This window comes from Rattus rattus, chromosome 15 (assembly GCF_011064425.1).
Source record: "Rattus rattus isolate New Zealand chromosome 15, Rrattus_CSIRO_v1, whole genome shotgun sequence".
Classification (NCBI taxonomy): Eukaryota; Metazoa; Chordata; class Mammalia; order Rodentia; family Muridae; genus Rattus; species Rattus rattus.
Window position 1 is genome coordinate 44,078,723 of NC_046168.1, and position 9,043 is coordinate 44,087,765.

At 37.7% G+C, this 9,043-nt stretch overlaps 1 pseudogene; it reads right to left on the minus strand.

The window, feature by feature from the left end:
- Positions 1–6,935: 6,935 nt before the first annotated feature.
- LOC116884370 lies at positions 6,936–8,762 on the minus strand (annotated as a pseudogene).
- Between the last annotated feature and the right edge of the window lie 281 nt (positions 8,763–9,043).

Sequence of the window (9,043 nt, forward strand, 5' to 3'; positions counted from 1 at the left end):
TGAATTTGAGTCAGGAGTAATGATCAAAAATTTTGTATAGAATTGTGTTTCAGAGTGTTGATATCTAGGTACATATTATATTAAGGCATGAATATTTATTTTAGACATCATAAAGTATACCTATTTCTATATATTTGGTATAAGTGTCAAATTATGTTTGACTATAATATATGACTAATATATAATAGTATATGCAATATACTAAAGTGTATAAGTCATATACTTGCATATATATTTTGTAGTAGATAAGGAAATGTTAGGTTAATTTTTATTACTGTATATTAGTTACAAAATAATATATTTCACAGTGGTATTTTCATGAATGCATATGATATATTCTATTCATCTTCAACCTCATAATAAACTTAGGTATGCAGTCATCTTTATTGTATGCTGGCTTTGACTCCATCTAATTCATACACAGGGTAGAAGAGTTGATCAAATGGTAGTATTATCTTTCACAAGTTATCCAAAGTATGTGATACGTTTCTCAAACTTCGTGGAGTACATAATGTATACATATCTGTTTTCATCTCTACACCCTGCAGTATTGATACATAGTTTCAGAGTTACCTACTCTTTCTGTGTAGTATGGCCTAGTATCTTTTTTACAATATTACTCTTGTACTTTGAGGCAATTATTCAATAAGGATTACTTGAAATATAGACAGCAGAATGCCAGGACAGTCGTTCTGGTAACCAGTTGATAACTACAAAGTGACATACACACACACACATACACACACACACACACACACACACACACACACACACACACACACCTCTCTCTCTCTATATATATGTATATGTATATGTATATATATATATAATGTAGATACACTAAACAAATAATTATTCATATCTGAGACAGGATGGAAATATGAGAGCTCAGTATTCTCTTTAAAATGGAGCACAATTTGAGTACATCACTTCAATATTTCTGGAAATTTACATTTAATATATTCAGACCATGGTTAATTACAGATAACTTGAACCATGGAAACAAAACTGAATGTGGAGGCATTAGTCTATATATTTGAGATCATACCACTAGAAATCTGTATTTCAACTCAGTGATTATCAATGTATAACCAGTTTTAATCCAAATTCCTAAATATTTTCATCCTGTTTTTCCTGACCAGATATTGAAGGAAATCTTAGATATAGTAGCATTTGTTTAAATATTTTCACCTATATTACAAGTGCAAATTCTGTTTAAAAATAATACATTTTCAGTGTTTCCATAACTGAAAATAAACAAAAATTAACATCAAAACAACGATTCCTTGATCTAATCAGCTATCGGTATTCAGATTTCTCCCAGGTGCTTTTATACATGTTTCAGAAACCACGCACCTAGGGGAGATAATTTTTTTTTTTTGTAATAATCACTGCTGTTGGTAGAGATGATGACTTTTGCAGTGTAGAAATTCACTTGGTGCAAATACCTGATGGTTTGACTTTCAGGTTCATAGATTTGGTTAATTTTCATGAAAACACGAGCCTCTTCTTAGCTGTTTTCTTCAGACCAAGGACTCTTTTGAGGTATTGGCCTCCCTTTACGAATGTCACAAAAGAAGCTAAACTGTCTAAATAAACAAACCCAAGTGTCCAATGACATTTAATCTGAGTGCTTACCGTTTCTGTGGCGACCACAGCTCCAATGGATCTTCTGTGTGTTCTTTCATCTATCTTATCTTGTCAGAAATCTTAGTTTGACCTTTCCTTTCCCCCACGATCTATACATATAGTAGAATTCTAAAAGTATTTTTGGCAATCAAGATTCTCTTCTGATCCTTGTGTGAAAAAAAGAAACATTTATGATCTTGAAAAAGCATATGTTAACTTCCTTTGAATTCTTTAGATCGGATAAAAGATAAATTTGCCATTTTAGAGTATAACATTGAAAAGATTTGTCTTCAAAGAGGACCCAGCCAGTAGTGCTTTTTTATCTTGGGGAATTTATATTTTTTTAAAGGAAACAGCAACCAAATTTGAAAACCAGAGGGCAGTCAATGGATCAACGTTTCAAAGAACCATGTCTCAAAAAATAGAGCTTTTGATTTCTTAAAATGATCTCTGAAGTCCCATCTTGAAATACATAAATCAACAAATTGAATTTTAATGGAAAATCAAGGGTATTTTTTGAAAGGCGTATAAATGTGGCTTTCAAAAACCTGAAGTCAGAGAATTATCTGCTTGTAACAACAGCACTGACTTCACCCCAACAACTTCGTTTTTAAATAAGAGGATAAAATATGAAGGACAAATGAAGGAAGAAACTTGTTTAAAATAACAGGCCCAAACATCCCACCCTTTGTTGCTTTAATCATCTGCCAGCTCAGCCCACTGGCTGTCCATCACCCACTAGATCTAAATCTTATATTCTTCCTGCACTTCAGGGGAGTAAAAGTTGTCTATAACCCTATCATTTATTTGCTATTTGATGACAAAAGTCAATTAGAAAATTATGCCATCATGTTACATCCAATGATCTATTGAATATATCAATAGTGATTTTTCTCTAATTCGTATAATAATACTGAAGATACAGAAGCTTATGAGTTACGTGAGTACATTAAGTTTTTCACAGCCGTTCTGTGAGACCTGCACTAGAATAATTTCCGTGTAGAAGTGGAGGCTCCAGAGTTTGGATAATATAAGCCTTGCTGTCTGGTAATTGTCAGGGACATTCTCCTTTTGACAGTACTATGTATTGAACCTGGGCCCTTAGGCATGCTTCAAGAGTGCTCTATTAATGAGCTACAAGACCAGCCCCTTGGGGGATACTTTACGTTTTGGAATCATGATTTGCAATTTGCATTTGCATTTTGTTTCACTGAATTGATTTTTTTCCCTAGGAGTTCATGTCAGAAAAGGCAAAATAAAAAATAATAAAGAGAACAAGAGTTTCTGGCTAAGGAGAACTTCCCACCAAGAAAAGCTGGGTAAATATGTAAGTATGCAGTAGAAAAATGAGATTCATCATACAATATGCTAGGAAATGCCCTTTAGAGGGTAACGAGGGTCCTGAACTTAGGTGGGTACTCCTCATTTCTTTTCTTGTGTGTTCCGTTAAGGAGGACAAAGGGTATCACTTTCACTCTCTGCCAAGATTCAGCCTTAGGATATTTACAAACAATATGTAGTCATTGAGAAATTATGTTATTTTTTCATCCAGGGCTGTGATAACAGCTATGATGATAATATGTCTTGAACAGAAGAAATTATTAAATCTTAAATTCGAATACCTGTGCATAGTTAAGTAATATGTCACACCTTATGTCTTAATTTTGAATATGTATATATTTCATTCATATTTTAAAGTGAATTCTCTGTGTAGAAAGGTCTGAAATGGGACACACCATCCTTCTTGCCATCAGTACAATCCACTTTTGACTAATTAATTCAGTTTCGTCTGTTCCTGACATCTCTTCTTTCTTGTTAATAGAAGAGTTTTGCTTAACTCTGATGTGTGGGTTTATATGAAAACCTTAGAAGTGCTCTGAGTTTGGGGTGTTATGGAGTAGAGTTTTCATTTTATAAAGTAGAAGTTTTTTCTTATCAGATCTCCTCCTGAGATTATCAGAACAAAGTATTTTAATATTATTACTTCAATAAAATTTTTTTGCTCCTTCCTATAAAAGAAAATATGAGAGTTCTTGATGATTTTGAACAATCACTACAGGAATCTTAAGACCTTAATAGAGTTTATAAAAATGATTTCTTCTCCCAATTAATGAAAAAAACTAATAAATAAAGTTATAAACTACAAACTATTTTTTGAGATTGTAACATAATTACATTATTTCTCCATCTTATCTCCCCTTCAAATCCTCCTATATAACTCTCTTTCAAATTCATGCCCTCCTTCCCTTAATTATTGCTAACATAAATATTTGTTTGCATACACTGTATTTCGCATTATGTTACTCACATGTAGTCTCTTTAGGATGGTCTTCTGGGATTGGATAAGCAACTAGTGTGATCTTCTCTGAAGACAATTTTTTTCCCACTCTTGTCCTTATTCCTTAGTTATTTGCAGTTCTTTGTGAAGGGGTAAAGCCTTTGCCATGTCTCTTGCCTTTGCTCATCTCATGTTTAGGCAGTCATGTCGGTGAGAATTAATGGATGTAGCTTCTGACATTTCTAGGAGATAGAATCTCAAAGCAAATTCCCTGATCCTCTGGTTCTTATAATCTTCCCAATCACTATTCTGCAATATTCCCCTGAGGCTTAGGTGAGGGGTTGTTTTGTGCCTGAATCCGTTAGGGCTGGATTCCAGAACTCTGCATTTTAGTTGGTTGGGATATTTTTAAATGTTTTCTGTCTGTTGAAAAGAGAAGTTTCCATGATGGGGAATAAGAACTGTACTTATCTGTGAGTATAAGGACTTGTACTTAGAGTATATTTAGGTTTAGGAATTGTATTGGCTTAGACAAGAGGTAGTTCTCCTCCTAGATACATGACTTGACTTTCCTGGGCAAGGTTTACAGTACTAGAAATGATGTTCCTTTTATCGAGGAGGTCTGAAGTCTAATCAGAGAGCTATTGGGTACTGCCAAGGTATGTGTGTTAATATTGTACTATTAGTGTTATTGTGACAAACTGGTTTGGTGGTTGTGTTAGTTGGTTGTTTTTTTTTTTTTCTTTGCTTTTGTTTTTTGATTCATGGGCATCACAGCTAGGTACAGCTCTTGCCTGAAATTTATTTGAAAACATCATTATGCTGGGTCAGCAAGCTCATATTGTTTCCATGAATACTTTTCTTTAGGGTTCTTTGTACTGAAATTGTCAATCTTGTTTATAAACTTGATTGGACCTGTAATGAACTAAAAGACAAAATTTTGTGAGTTCCTGTGGGCATTTACAGGAAAGACCATTTGAAAGGAGAAGACCCTCTGCTTGAGTCTAGAGTGGATAGGACCTTTCAGCTTGTGGCCCAGAGATGAAGAGGTTTGAGGAAAGGTAATGCAGTAAATAGAGCTATCTGCTTAACTACAGTAACCCTTGCTGCCTGCACTCTTCTGCTGGTGTCTCTGCAGTTGCCCTTTCCCTGCATACGACTTCAAATTGGCCCTCCAGAGTTTACTGAAGATCAATAACTCTCTAGGAATCTTCAGACCTTCAGTGCCAGACTAGGACTGGTGCAGCGTCTGACTTCTTGGAATGAACAGCTACTGGGTTCTCAGTATCTCTACTATATAGCTTATAACTGTTTGATTCATGCAGGCTATACTGTGTAATCCATTCTATTAAATTTTTAAACTTTATTTCTCTAGTGAAGTCTGCCTAAGTCCAAGGGGTGACTGATGTGTTTACTTACCATTTGTCCCAGATACTCCTGTGGAATGTGAACTCCTAACCCACAAGAGTGGTGGGTGAAGTGTATGCTGGCAGTAGAAAGAGAAAATCAAGGGCTTTGTACTACACTTGGACCAGTGTTCCCTGCAAGGAGTCGATGTGCACAAAGGAGGCTGTCTGACTGTAGTGCAGTCTGTGAACCCTTGCGTAGCTCCCACAGTTTCAGGTGTGCCCTTTACAATTTCTTTGCTGGGTTCTCGACATTTCATTTTATTTAACAGTGAGTTGGTTTGTTAGGTTTATTAGGAAAATATGTTTGAAATTTTTTATTGATATCACTGAATATTTTCTCCCATTTTATAGAATTTAATTTGCCATCAATATATGTCTACTACTTTCCCATTTCCCATAGTTTGTAGCTATGATTTTCCACGGTCTTTTAGTGTTTATTATTTTTATTTTTAATATAGTCTATAACTGTTCACTCCTAATTTGAACTTTTTCTACTTTTCATTTTTAGGCATGCAAGTTGTTTTCATGCTCTGTTCCTTTAAATTTTAAAACATTTTGACATGATCATTTTGAAGTTTTTTGCCTTTCTTTCTTTCTTTCTTTCTTTCTTTCTTTCTTTCTTTCTTTCTTTCTTTCTTTCTTTCTTAGATCCACAAAGATATACTGTTTATTCAAACAAAGCAAGGGAAACAAAGGTCTTCTTTCCTCAATTCTCTCTATTTAACATAGCTTTAATAAAGGTACGGCTCCATCTGGTAACCAAACTTAACACTAACAGATGCAAATCCCAGCAATGCTCTGTAGTAGCCTGGATGTCCCAATCCCTCCTCTGTCTCCAGCTTTGTCAGATTTACCAAGATTCTGTTATCTTCACGCAGGAATCATGTCACAAGTAACTGACCCCACTCTGTGGATAATGAGATAAATTATGCGATTTGGGGTTTGCTTTTCCCCAAGGGGACAGCAAGTCAACACTTAGCAGTCACCCTCAGAAGAGACAATTTTGATTAATATCAGATTCATCTGACTCAGTCTATTAAACCTATTAGACCCTGAAGGAAGGATATTCAGATATTACCGATAGGCCTTTGTATAATAATTCTACCCTTTTGCCATTCCAAGCATTAACAATCACGTGGTACTTCTGCAAAATCAAGCCTTTGATTCTAGGCAGACACACCCTCTTAACACCTGGGTTCTTCCCTACTCTTACTCCCCCCAAGGAGGAACCTAAGACAAAAAGGTGCCACCACTAGAGAAGCAAACTCAGGTCATATAATTCACCTCATTGTCCAGAGTAGGGTCAATGACCTGTGACATAATTCCTATGTGAAGATAACAAAACCCAATTTAATCTGACAAAGACAGAGACAGGAGGGACTGTTGCTACACTACCTGCCAGCCGAGAGCTGGTGCTGAAAGTTTATACACAGTCCTCCGAGCACATTGACATTTGCCTATTAATGAGTCTCAAGATGGGCCCAGACAAGTTGCCAGTCTCTCCTAGAGGATCTTCATTATTGTGGAGCTGTTGCACGGGGTGGGGGTGGGAAGGAAGCCATTCTATTTCTGTTCTTTACTTTCTACTTCTGGTCACCCACCAGTGGTACTTGCTCACATCATGTGTTCTTCCTAATGTTCTCAGCCTTTTGCTATAGTCTCTGTAGTCCACAAGCTTCACGTCTATCACTGTGGCCTTAATTCGAGATTCATCATTGTAGGTCTCCAGTTTGACTCTGATCCTGAACATATATGGTTGAAAGTTGGCATTCTGGAAAACCTCTTCAAACGCTTGCTCATTCTTCTCTTTGAGTTCCCCAAAGTAAACAGTGTTCTGCCCAAGGATGGCCTCCGCAGATTCCTGGAAACACGTCACCCACTGATTCTCCTGAAAATTGGCAATATTTACTGATAAGATCATGCAGTATTTGAAATTGGGAAATTCTTGGTCAAACTTCTCACATTGACCCACTCTGCTGGTCACTCACTTTCTTATTGCAGTCCTGGGTTGGGCAGACCTGGTACATTCAGTTCTCTTTGCAAAGAAACACCATTGTTGCCACAGTGCTGAAACAGTCTGACTGATTGCCCTGGCTCAGGTTCTCAGATTTAGCTTCCTACAGTTTTTCCAGTTGGTATTGCTCCCTCCAGTCCCTCTACTCCTGAGATCAGAGATGGAAACACTATCCAAGGCTTGTCTTTCTGAATCAAACCATCCACGGAGCTTATATGCCTCTGGGATGTCAGGATTCAAAATGACAGGGCTAGATGATAGGACCGAGAGGCTCTGTCCACCAAAGTCAGAAACTCAGGCTTCTTTGATGACCATCACAGGCTGCCTAAAACCATCAAATTTGTCAGCATCTTCTCCTTACAGAATCATAGTCACCACTTCCCCTGACATGTTCATCAAATAGATATTTCTCTTAGCAATTTCTGTGTTGTTAGACTTCACTGTGATTTTAGTTCAATCTTCATAGCTCTTGCAGATTCCAATTATGTCTACAAGTGAGTCTTTAGACTTGCTCTCTAGGTCACCGATCCCTGTGAAATCAAACTGAACTGTGGATAAGTGATGGCCACCTTCACAGGGAAGGACAGAAGTCTCGTTATTGAAGGTCATCTCATAGTCATTTTTAACCACTGAGAATTGTTTATTAGCAATCTTCAGAGTACCCTTTGAGAAGTAATACACCTTGTTCACTTCAACAAGGGGAAAGAACTTGTTCACCTGCTCATTGAAAGCAGTAGCTCTGATTTCGCCACTTACATTTACAAGTTCTGTAAAGAAAAGCTTTCCTTCCACGTGGGAATTGCTCCAGGTACAGATCTGACTTTTGTTAGTGACACGGGCACAAATAGTCCACTTGAATTGGTAAGGGCTGAGGCTGTCGATGGTCACCACTTTGGACTAGGTCCCACCTGAAGGTGCAGCAGGCCAGTTCCAGCAGGTTTTCCAAATGGCTTTGAGGCACGTTAAGCCTCAGTGGAACCCATTCCCAAGCTTCCATTCTGCAACTGGGGCTTGCTGGCTGGTGGAGTTGCTGCAGAGGCTGGGAAAGAGACTACTTGCTGCTGCCCATGTCCTTCAATATTAGGGCACTGGATTCCCAATCTTTAATTCAACTTCATCAGCAGATTCCACCACCTCCAAGTCCATCAAAATAACAACTCCCTCCATCTTTAGGGTGTTGACGATGTACCAGTTGACCTGACAGACACAGCTACTGGCCAGCTGTCCCCCCATGACCAGAGCATTCAGCAGTATGGCTAACATGAAAGAGGAAAGCGTGTTCAATGCATCACTCATAAGCAGTCGATACCGGGGTGGACTATTCCCTTGTAGTAATGGGACAGATGTTAATGACTTGAAGGATGGGTTTTATGGATGTATCTCCCTGCTGCATTGTGGCCACAATGGCCCCTTTGCTCAGGTGTCCTACCATGGCTGCGCCGCTAACTCCTGCACTCACACTCCTGCACTGCCTGAGCTTCTCTCTGCACTTCTTACACTTGTGTATGTATGTGGAGGTCACAAGACAATGTTTGGAAGTTGGTTCTCTTATTCTACCATGTATCTTTTGGGATTAAACTCAGATCATTAGGCTTGGCAGCAAGTGCATTAACCTACTGAGACAACTCACTGGCCCTTTAAAGGTAATTTAATTGTTCACATCTTTTCTTTCTTTTTCCCTCCTCCTCCCCTCCTCTTCTTCTTTCTTTTGGA